Here is a 12,146-nt window from a genome sequence, read left to right as displayed (position 1 = left end):
TGGTGGCTTGCCCGTCATGTGCAGGTGAGTGGCAGAATATGAAGGGAGTTGATAATAATAATAATAATAATGCATTACATTTATATAGCGCTTTTCTAACACTCAAATACGCTTTACAAGGTTTACTAAAACATAAAAGAAAATGAATAGATAAATGAGTAAACGAAGAGAAAAGGAAAAAGAAGGTGAGGTAACGGTCAGTGATTGAAGGCAGTGCTGAACAGGTGAGACTTCAGTGATGTTTTGAATGTGGTGAGTGAGGAGGAGTTTCTGACGGTTTGGGGTAGTGAGTTCCAGAGGGTGGAGCAGCGATGGAGAAAGCCCTGTCCCCCCAGGATCTGAGTTTGGTCTGGATGGGGGGGGACAGGAGGTTAGCAGCAGCAGAGCGGAGGGTATGGGTGGGAGTGTGTCTGTGGAGGAGGTCAGTCAGGTAGGATGGGGCCAGGTTATGGAGGGCTTTGTATGTCATGAGGAGGATTTTGTACTGGATTCTCTGGGGGATGGGGAGCCAGTGGAGCTTGTAAAGGACGGGGGTGATATGGTCACAGATCGGGGAGTGGGTGAGTAGACGGGCAGCGGAGTTCTGGATGTGTTGGAGTTTGTTGATGATTTTTGAGGGTGAACCATAGAGGAGGCTGTTGCAGTAGTCCAGACGGGAGGTGATGAAGGTGTGGATGAGGGTTTCAGCAGCTGTGGAGGAGAGGGATAGACGGAGACGGGCGATGTTTTTGAGGTGGAAGAAGGCTGTCTTGGTGATGTGTTTGATGTGTTTGTCGAAGGAGAGGGTTTGATCAAGGATGATTCCAAGATTCCGGATGTGAGGGGAGGTGGATACTGGGAAACTATCAATATTGAGGGTGAAGTTGTGGGTGGATTTGGTGAGGGTTTTTGGTCCAATGATGATGATTTCAGATTTGATGCAAATGTGGGGAGAATAAAATGGGTTTAGTGTTAGTATTATTCTCAATGAGTGGCCATGGCAATCAGCGTGAACCCGTGGGTTGAAGAATCTGTTTCCGTGCTGGCTGACTGTATGATAGATTTTTGGACATTTATGGGAATTAAAGGTTATGAAGAAGGTGCTGGGAAATGGTGCTGCAGTATCAGATCAACCGTGATCTTAATGAATGGTGATACAGACTCGAAGGGCCATGCTCCTATTTCATTTGTTCTCAAGCAGATAAAGTAATCAAGATGTTAATTTATTGCAGCAAATTTATCGGAGTCATTTGTTTTTCAAGATTTTTTCAGCTCTAATATTTTTTGCTCTTCAGTAAATTTGAACATTCATTTAATAATTTACATTCTTTTGCAAATATTTATCCACTTGAAAAACAACTTGCAGCTACAACAACTTACGTTCCATTGATGCTATTGTGCACAATATTGCCTTATTTCAAACTCTGTGAAAATATATGTCACAAATCATAAGAATTTTAAATTAGTTTTCAGCCACAGTGCTATGCATATCCATGGACGAAAGTTAAAAAAGGTATCACTAAAAGAGTAGCTTCAGTTTAAGTGAGGTTTGGCTTCAGTTTAATGATGCACTATGAATGTAAAACTGCTGAAAATAACAAAATGCTATTGGAAATATGTATTGTACACTGCTGTTGATTGAATAAAATGCACTGTAATGTGTTTATGTTGGTGCTGATCTTGCACTGCATCAAATCAGTGTCTCCAAATATAATGGGTAGGAATGAACATTAGTCAACTAAATGAAGATAATATTAATTGGAAATGTTTCAATTTAATTAATTTTATAGTTTGTATTCATAATGGATTTAATCACAATTATAAGGAGGAATAAGGAGGAATTTGAAATGCTGAATATGTAGTCATAGAGTCATAGAGTGATACAATGTGGAAACAGGCCCTTTGGCTCAACTCACCCACACCGGCCAACAATGTCCCAGCTACACTAGTCCCACTTGTCTGCACTTGGTCCATATCCCTCCAAACCTGTCCTTATCGAAACGTATAAGATTATTAAGGGGTTGGACACGTTAGAGGCAGGAAACATGTTCCCAATGTTGGGGGAGTCCAGAACAAGGGGCCACAGTTTAAGAATAAGGGGTAGGCCATTTAGAACTGAGATAAGGAAGAACTTTTTCAGTCAGAGAGTTGTGAATCTGTGGAATTCTCTACCTCAGAAGGCAGTGGAGGCCAATTCTCTGAATGCATTCAAGAGAGAGCTAGATAGAGCTCTTAAGGATAGCGGAGTCATGGGGTATGGGGAGAAGGCAGGAACGGGGTACTGATTGAGAATGATCAGCCATGATCACATTGAATGGCGGTGTTGGCTCGAAGGGCCGAATGGCCTCCTCCTGCATCTATTGTCTATTGTCTATAATAGGATAGTCCCAGTCTCAACTACCTCTTCTGGCAGCTTGTTCCATACACTCACCACCCTTTGTGTGAAAATGTTATTTCTCGGATTCCTGTTAAATCTTTTCCCCTTCACCTTGAACCTATGTCCTCTGGTCCTCGATTCCCCTGGGCAAAAGACTGTGCATCTACCCGATCTATTCCTCTCATGATTTTGTAATCCTCTATAAGATCTCCCCTCATCTTCCTGCTCTCCATGGAATAGAGACACAGCCTACTCAACCTCTCCCTATAGCTCACACCCTCTAGTCCTGGCAACATCCTTGTAAATCTTTTCTGAACCCTTTCAAGCTTGACAATATCTTTTCTATAACATGATGCCCAGAACAGAACACAATAGTCTAAATGCGCTCACCAACGTCTTATACAACTGCAACATGACCTCCCAACTTCTATACAATACTCTGACTAATGAAGGCCAAAGCACCAAAAGCCTTTTTGACCACCTTATCTACCTGTAACTTGACCTTCAAGGAACCATGCACCTAAACTAGATCCCTCTGCTCTACAACACTATCCAGAGGCCTACCATTTACCGTGTAGGTCCTCCCCTTGTTCGACATCCCAAAATGCAACACCTCACACTTCTATGTATTAAATTCCATCAACCATTCCTCTGCCCACCTGGCCAATCGATCCACATCGTGCTGCAATCGTTCATAACATCTTCACTATCTGCAAAACCACTAACTTTTGTCTCATCAGCAAACTTGCTAATCTTGCCTTGTATGTTCTCATCCAAATCATTGATGAAGATGACAAACAGTAACAGGCCCAGCACTGAACCCTGAGGCACACCACTAGTCACAGGCATCCAGTCTGAGAAGCAACCTTCCACAATTACCCTCTGCTTCCTTCCATGGAGCCAATTTGCTATCCATTCAACTATCTCTCCTTGGATCCCATGCAATCTAACCATTCAGACCAGCCTACAATGTGGAACCTTGTCGAATGCCTTACTGAAGTCCATGTACACAACATCTACAGCTCTACCTTCATCAACCTTTTTTACTCTCCAGTAACGTACCAACTACAGATGTTAAGCTCACCGGCCTATAGTTCCCAGCATTTTCCCTGCAGCCCTTCTTGAAAAGAGGCACAACATTTGCCACCCTCCAGTCTTCCGGCACCTCTCCTGTATTTAAGGAGGACTCCTAAATTTCAACCAGGTCTCCCACAATTTCCTCTCTAGTTTCCCACAATGTCCTCAGATATATCAGATCAGGCCCTGGAGATTTGTCTACCTTCAAACACGACAGTATCTTCAGTACTTCTTCAACAGTAACCCTGACTGTTCTCAAGACACTTCCAGGACTGCTCCAATTTCCTCCCTCCTTTCTTTCTCTTCTCTTTCTCTTCAGTAAATAGAGGAAAAATACTCAGTTAGGACCTTGCCCATCTCCTGTGGCTCCACACAGAGTTGACCACTTTGATTCCTGAGAGGACCCACTCTCTCTCCAATTACTCTTTTCCCCCTTATGTATATATAAAATCTTTTGGGATTGTCCTTAATGCCACCCACCAGAGCTATCTGGCCCCTTTTTGCCCTTCTGATTTATTCTTTTAGTTTACTCCTTAGTTCCCGAAACTCCTCCAGTGATGCATTTGATCCCAGCTCCCATGCATCCTTCTTATTTTTGACTAACATCTTAATTTCCCTCGTCAGCCAAACTGCCTTATGTAAGCCTACTTTGCCCTTCACTTCAACGGGGATGTACACATCCTGAGCTTTCTTCAGTACACTTTAAAAAATATCCCACATGGCCGACGTTCCTTTCCCCTCTAATAACCTGCTCCAGTCACCTTGAGTGAGACCATCTCTCATATCCTCAAAGTTGGCCTTACCCCCAGTTGAGCATTTTAACGTGGACCCTCTCCGTCCCTATCCATAACTATCTTAAACCTAATCGAACTGTGGACACTGGTCCTAACATGCTCCTCCACACAAACTTCATTAACTTGCCCTTCCCAATTTCCCAATACTAGATCCAACGTTTGCCTCTCACATGTGGGAGCCTCCACATACGTCTTAAGAAAACTCTCCTGAACACTTTTGAGGAATTGCACCCCATCTGAATCCTTCACGCTATAATTTTCCAAATCTATATTGGGAAAGTCAAAATCCCCTACTACAACAACCTTATTTGATAGCTGTCTGCAATCTCCTGGCACATTTGTTCTTCTAATTCCCGTTGACTATTCAGGGGTCTGCAGTACATCCCCAACAAGGTGATCATCCCTTTCTTGTTCCTCAGCTACACCCATACAGCCTCACTAGACGAACTGTCCGTAATGTCACCTCGGAACACAGCAGTGACATCTTCCTCAACTAACAATGCAACCCCCCCTTCCTCTTTTTCCCTCACCCTTGTCTCTCCTGCACTCTGGAACATTGAGCAGTCCTGCCCATCCCTTAACCATCCTACCAACAACTAGAGAGCAGTCCTGAACCACTACCTACTTCATTGGAGACCCTCGGACTGTCTTTGATCAGACTTTACTGGCTTTATCTTGCACTAAATGTTGTTCACAAAATTCCCTTTATCATGTATCTGTACACTATGGATGATTCAATTGTAAAAATGTACTGTCCTTCTGATGACTGGTTAGCATGCAACAAAATCTTTTCACTGTACCTCGGCACACGTGACAATAAACTAAACTCAAACTCAAACTCAAACAGTATGTTAAGCTATTCAATATTCATCTCCTTGATATCAAAATTGGAATCTTGGGGCTGTCTGTTATTGAAACCACCCACCACATTTTGGCACCATTTAATGCATTGTTTATTTTTACTTCAATAGGCCGTGAAGAATTTGTAAAATAATGGTTAATGCCTATTTTTTTAAACTTATAGTCTCTTGAGGAAGGTGAATAAGCCCACAGGACATTAAAATATAAGGCATCAATTAACCTTCATTTTTCTCACGATGACGCACGGAATTGGTCCAGGTGTGCTCTCAAATACATGGAACCTTTTCATTCATTTCCAATTAAAACGAGTTAGCTAAGTATGTCAAGTCCACAATATACGTAAAAGAGAACCACATGATTATGAACAAGGCTTTTCAATTACAAGGAGTCAAAAGTCCAAAATACTGAAATTACAAATGACAAGGGCAGTATTATCTTTATGCAATAATACAAAATGAAGGATTTTTTTTGCAGCAGAACGTATGAGTGCATTCAGATGCATGGGTTCCATGGTAGCTTGCCTGTTTGGATTCAGAACTAGCTTACTCACAGTTGATAAAGGGTTGAGCTGGAAGGAAGGGTGTTATTCTGGCTAGACACAAAATGCTGGAGTAACTCAGCGGGCCAGGCAGCATCTCTGGAGAGAAGGAATGGGTGATGTTTCGGGTCAAGACCCTTCCTCAGACTGATGTCACGAGTGTGGGCGGGACAGAGATAGAATGTAGTCAGAGACAGTAAGACTGGTGGGAGAACTGGGAAGGGGAGGGGATGGAGAGAGAGGGAAAGCAAGGGCTATTTGAAGTTAGAGAAATTAATGTTCGTACCACTGGGGTGTCAGCTACCCAAGCAAACTATGAGGTGCTGTTCCTCCAGTTGCGCAGGCCTCACTCTGACAATGGAGGATTGGGAATGGGAGTGGGAATTAAAGTGCTGAGCAACCTGGAGATCAGATAGGTTAAGGCGGACTGAGCGGAGGTGTTCAGCAAAATGATCGCCGAGCCTGTGCTTGGTCTCGCCGATGTACAGGGGTTGATACCCGGAACAGCGGATTCAGTAGGTGAGGTTGGAGGAGGTGCAAGTGAACCTCTGCCTCACCTGAAAAGACTGTTGGGCTCCTTGGATGGAGTCGAGGGGGGAGGTAAAGGGACAGGTGTTGCATCTCCTGCGGGGCAGGGGCAGGTACCTGGGGAGGGGGTGGTTTGGGTGGGAAGGGATGAGTTGACCAGGGAGTTGTGGAGAGAATGGTCTCTGTGGAAAGCAGAAAGGGGTGGAGATGGGAAGATGTGGCCAGTAGTGGGATCCCGTTGGCGTTGGCAAAAATATTGGAGGATTAAATTCTGCAATGCGATGGCTAATGGGGTGGAAGGTGAGGACAAGAGGGACTCTGTACTTGTTATGAATGGGGGGAGGAGGAGCAAGAGCGGAACTGTGGGATATCAAGGAGACCCTAGTGAGAGCCTCAAGTATAATGGAAGGGGGGATCCCCCATTCCCTAAAGAATGAAGACATCTCTGATGCCCTGGTATGGAAAACCTCATCCTGGGCGCAGATATGGCGTAGACGGAGGACTTGGGAGTAGGGTATAGAGTCTTTACAGGAAGCAGGGTGGGAAGAAGTATGGTCTAGATAGCTATGGGAGTCAGTGGGTTTATAATAGATGGCACCTCATATTTCGCTTGGGTAGCTTGCTCTCCAGCAGAATGATCATTGACTTCTCTAACTTCAAATAGCCCTTGCTTTCCCTCTCTCTCCATCCCCTCCCCCTTCCCAATTCTCCCACCTGTCTTATTTTCTCCGACTACATTCTATATCTGTTTCACCCACTCCTCTGACATCAGTCTGAAGAAGGGTCTCGACCCGAAACGTCACCCATTCCTTCTCTCCAGAGATGCTGCCTGGGCTGCTGAGTTACTTCAGCATTTTGTGGCTACCTTTGATTTAAACCAGCATCTGCAGTTCTGTCCTACACATGTTATTCTGGCTGGTGCTATGTGGTCAGTGGGAATCATAAGGTCATAAGTGATAGAAGTAGAATTAGGCCATTCAACCCATCGTATACTCCACCATTTAATCATGGGTGTTCTATCGGTCCTTCCTAACCCCATTCTCCTGCCTTCTCCCCATAACCTGTGACATCTGTACTAATCAAAAATCAATCTATCTCTGCCTTAAAAATATCCACTGACTTAGCCTCCACAGACTGCTGTGGCAAAGAACTCTACAGATTCACCAGATTCTCCTTCCTAAAAGAACATCCTTTAATTCTTCGACTCCAGTCATAGAAACCTAGAAACATAGAAAATAGGTGCAGGAGTAGGCAATTCGGCCCTTCGATCCAGCACTGCCATTCAATATGATCATGGTTGATCATCCAAAATCTCTACCCCGTTCCTGCTTTCTCCCCATATCCCTTGATTCTGTTAACCCTCAGAGCTATATCTAACTCTCTCCAGTGAATTGGCCTCCAATGCCTTTTGTGGCAGAGAATTCCACAAATTCACAACTCTGGGCAAAAAAGCTTTTCCTCATCTCAGTCCTAAATAGCCTACCCCTTATTCTTAAACTGTGACCCCTGCTTCAGGACTCTCCCAAAATCGGGAACATTTTTCCTGCATCTAGCCTGTCCAATCTCTTAAGAATTTTATACGTTTCTATAAGATTCTCTCATCCTTTTAAATTCCAGTGAATACAAGCCCAGTTGACCCATTCTTTCATCCTATGTCAGTCCCGTCATCCCGGGAATTAGCCTGGTGATCCTACGCTGCACTCCCTCAATAGCAAGAATGTCCTTCCTCAAATTAGGAGACCAAAACTGCACACAATACTCCAGGTGTGGTCTCACCAGGGCCCTGTACAAACGCAGTAGGACTTCCTTGCTCCTACACTCAAATGTTCTCGCAATGAAGGTCAACATGCCATTTGCTTTCTTCACTGCCTACTGTACCTACCTGCATGCTTACTTTTAATAACTGATGTACAAGGACACCCAGGTCTCGTTGCACCTTCCCTTTTCTTAATCTGACACCATTCAATAACAATCTGCCTTCTTGTTCTTGCCACCAAAGTGGATAACCTCACATTTATCCACATTATACTGCATCTGCCACCTCACCCAATGTATCCAAGTCATCCTGCAGCCTCATAGCATCTTCTTCGCAGCTCACACAGCCACCCAGCTTTGTGTCATTCGCAAACTTGGAGATGTTACATTTAGTTCCCTCGTCTAAATTGTTGATATATATAGTGTAAATAACTGAGGTCCCAGCACTGAGCCTTGCAGCGCCCCACGAGTCACTGCTTGCCATTCGGAATAGGACCCGTTAATTTGCATCCTGGCTGCCAACCAGTTCTCTATCCATGTCAATAACTTACCCCCAATACTATGTGCTCTAATTTTGCACACTAATCTCTTTTGTGGGAGGCTTTCTGAAAGTCCAGATACACCACAACCACTGGCTCTCCCTTCTCCAATGTAAAAGAGATTCACCAGAATGTTGCCTGGCATGGAGGGCTGCAGTTACAAAAGGAGACTGGATAGGCTGGGATTATTCGCACTGGTGCATAGGGGGGTTCAGGGATGGCCCTATGGATGTTTAGATAATTACCAGGGGCATAGATGGAATCTTTTTCCAAGGGAAAGGGAATCTAAAGCAAAAGGGCATAGTTTAGTTTAGTTTAGTTTACAGATACAGCGCGGAAACAGGCCCTTTCGGCCCACCGGGTCTGTGCAGACCAGCGATCCCCGCACATTAACACAATTCTATACCCACTGGGGACATTTTTTACATTTACCAAGCCAATTAACCTACAAACCTGTACGTCTTTGGAGTGTGGGAAGAAACCGAAGATCTCAGAGAAAACCCATGCAGGTCATGGGGAGGACGTACAAACTCTGTACAGACAGCACCCATAGTTGGGATTGAACCCTGGTCTCCGGCATTGCATTCGCTGTAAGGCAGCAACTCTACCGTTGCACCACTGTGCTGCCCAATAGGTTTAAAGTGAGAAGGGGAAATTGTAAAGGAGATCTGAGTGGTAAATGACAAGTTTTTCCACACAAGAAGATGGCAGTGTAATTTAATTTAAGTTAAAGATCCAGCGTGAAAACAGGCCATTCGGCCTACTGAGTCCGTGCCGATCATCGATCACCCAACCACTACACACTAGGAACAATTTTACAGAGGCCCATTAACCTAGAAACCTGCATGTCTTTGGAATGCAAAAGGAAATCAGGGCACCTGGAGAAAATCCACCTGGGCACTGAGTTTTGGGAAAAATTTTCAAGGTTAAAAATTGCTAAAGAGCAGTAAATTTCCGACGAAAATCACAAAATTGGTTTCAGCTGGTAGCACGAAGATTTCCTTGCGCGATATAAAAAGGTTGAAAAAATCGATAAAAAGCAGAGTTGCAGGCCTTGCACACGGATTTTAGTAAGGCATTTGACAAGGTTCCACATGGTAGGCTGCTCTGGAAGGTTAAATCCCATGGGATTCAAGGAGAAACAGCTGAATGGATAGAAAATTGGCTTCATGGAAGGATGTAGAGGGTGATGGTGGAAGTATGTTTTTCAGACTGGAGGCCTTGACTAGTGGTGAGCCTCAGGGTTCGGCGCTGGGCTCTTTGCTGTTTGTCATCTATATCAATGGTTTGGATGAGAATGTACATGGCATTATTCAAGAGAGAGCTAGATAGAGCTCTTAAGGATATCGGAGTCAGGGGGTATGGGGGGAAGGCAGGACAGGGTACTGATTGAGAATGATCGGCCATGATCACATTGAATGGCGGTGCTAGCTCGAAGGGCCGAATGGCCTCCTCCTGCACCTATTGTCTATTGTCTATTATTCGCAGGCTTCCAGATGACACGAAAGTGGGTGGTATTGTAGATAGTGAAGATGGTTGTTAGAAATTGCAGCAGGATCTTGATCAGTTGGACAGGTGGGCTGAGGAATGGTTGATGGAATTTAACACAGAGGAATGTGTGGTGTTGCATTTTGGGAAGTTGAACATGGGCTGGACCTACACAGTGAATGGTAGGTCTCTGGGGAGTGTTGTAAAGCAAAGGGATCTAGGAGTACAGGTGCATAGTTCGTTGAAAGTGCATCACAGTTAGGGTGGCACATTGGCCTTCATCAGTCAGAACTGCATTGGGAAGTCATGTTGCAGTTGTATAAGACATTGGTGAGGCAGCATTTAGAGCATTGTGTCCAGTTTTGGGCACCTTGTTATAAGAAATATGTTGTCAAGCTGGAAAGGGTGCAGACAAGATTTACGAGGATGTTGCTAGGACTCGAAGGCCTGAACCATAGGGAGAGGTTCAGCAGGCTAGGACTCTTATTCCTTGGATCGCAGGAGGATGAGGGGTGATCTTATAGAGGTGTACAAAATCACATAGGACTAAGGTGAGGGGGGAAAGTTTTAATAGGAACCTGAGGAGTAACATTTTCATGTAAAGAGTGGGAGGTGTTTGGAACATTTTCATGCAAAGGGTGGGAGGTGTATGCTACTGGAGGAGGTACAGTAGGTGAGGGAGGGACTATTACAATGTTTAATAAACATTTAGACAGGTACATGGATAGCACAGGTTTAGAAGGATATGGGCCAAATGCTGGCAGGTGGGACTAGGTAGATGGGACACATTCGCCGGTGTGGGCAAGTTGGGCCAAAGGGGCTGTTTCCACGTTATAAGACTCGATGACTCTATCATGTTTGGCACCAACATTGTGGGCCATAGGGCATGTTCCTGTGCTGTACTGTTTTATGTTCCGTTTCTATAATTATATCTGGGTGTAACAAATACTGATTCTACAGCAGTATTGAAAAGGAGCAACTAACAATACTGCCTCAACCAATATCAAGAATAATAAACTGATATTCAACTATCCGATATTTGTAGGACTTTGCAATGTATAAATTGCTACACTGACTAAAGTGTAACAATAATTCATTGAATCTGGTGTCCAGTTGAAACATAAGATTGGCCTAAGTTGAGACAATCTGTTGAGGAAATAATGACTTTTCCATCATTCAATGAGCCAAACATGAATTCCTCAATCAAAGAACTTCATATTTGCATGATATGAATTAGTTGATATTCAAATTGGCTTACTGAACAGATTTCTTATGGAGTTTAGATAGCATTTGTAATTAAATAGTGTACAAATCTTGTCCTACTGGTAGAACGTAAAGGGCAAAAAATGGATAAACATATTTTAGACTGAATGAGAAAATCTTGCTAGAAATAAGTCTGCAGATCACATTTATTATGTAAGAGCTTTTTTATTACAACATTTTAAGCTGCATTGTTTTTAAATCAACTGGTTAATAACATCTTGATGTTTCAAACTGTCACCTTATTATATCCATAAATTAATAAGACCTGTCATTGATAATTAAATCCAATTATTCATTAAACAATAGAAAATAATTGCTAATATTGTCACTTCTTTGCTACACAACATCAGATTCAATATGAAACGTTATTTCAGCTGTATATTACATATGTTAAATGACTAAGAGATACCTATCCAGCATTTTAAAGTTTAAAACAATTGCCTAGAAATTGCATTCCACTCATTTGCTTGGTGCCCTGCCTGGGTCAGTGGATCCTCGTGGCTCCAGTGGACCCTCGTGGGTCGGTGGAACTTCGTGGGTTGGTGAGGCCTCGCTGGTCGGTAAAGCCTTGGCGGCAATGGACCCTCGACAGCCGAGGTGGAGCCTCGCGGGTCAGTGGAGCCTTACGGTTCGACCCACGGTATGGCAGTCGATGAGAGCGTGGGGGAACCGCTGTGGGGTGGGGGGGAAGAGCGATGGAGGACCCGGCATGGGGGGACCGCCATGAGGAGTGGGGGAGGGGAGGAGGGGGAGGGGAGGAGGGGGAGGGGAGGAGGGGGAGGGGAGGAGGGGGAGGGGGGAGACAAAGGAGGAGCCGGAGTGGGATACAATGTAACTTTGTCAGCGGCGTTTATGAGGTGAGTATTTGCATACCTTGGGTATGCAAGCAAAGAATTTCACTATGCCTCGTCACATGTGACAATAAAGTATTCCATTCCATTCCCTAA

Source organism: Rhinoraja longicauda, chromosome 1, assembly GCF_053455715.1.
Source record: "Rhinoraja longicauda isolate Sanriku21f chromosome 1, sRhiLon1.1, whole genome shotgun sequence".
Lineage (NCBI taxonomy): Eukaryota > Metazoa > Chordata > Chondrichthyes > Rajiformes > Arhynchobatidae > Rhinoraja > Rhinoraja longicauda.
Note: the sequence above shows the minus strand (reverse complement) of the source record.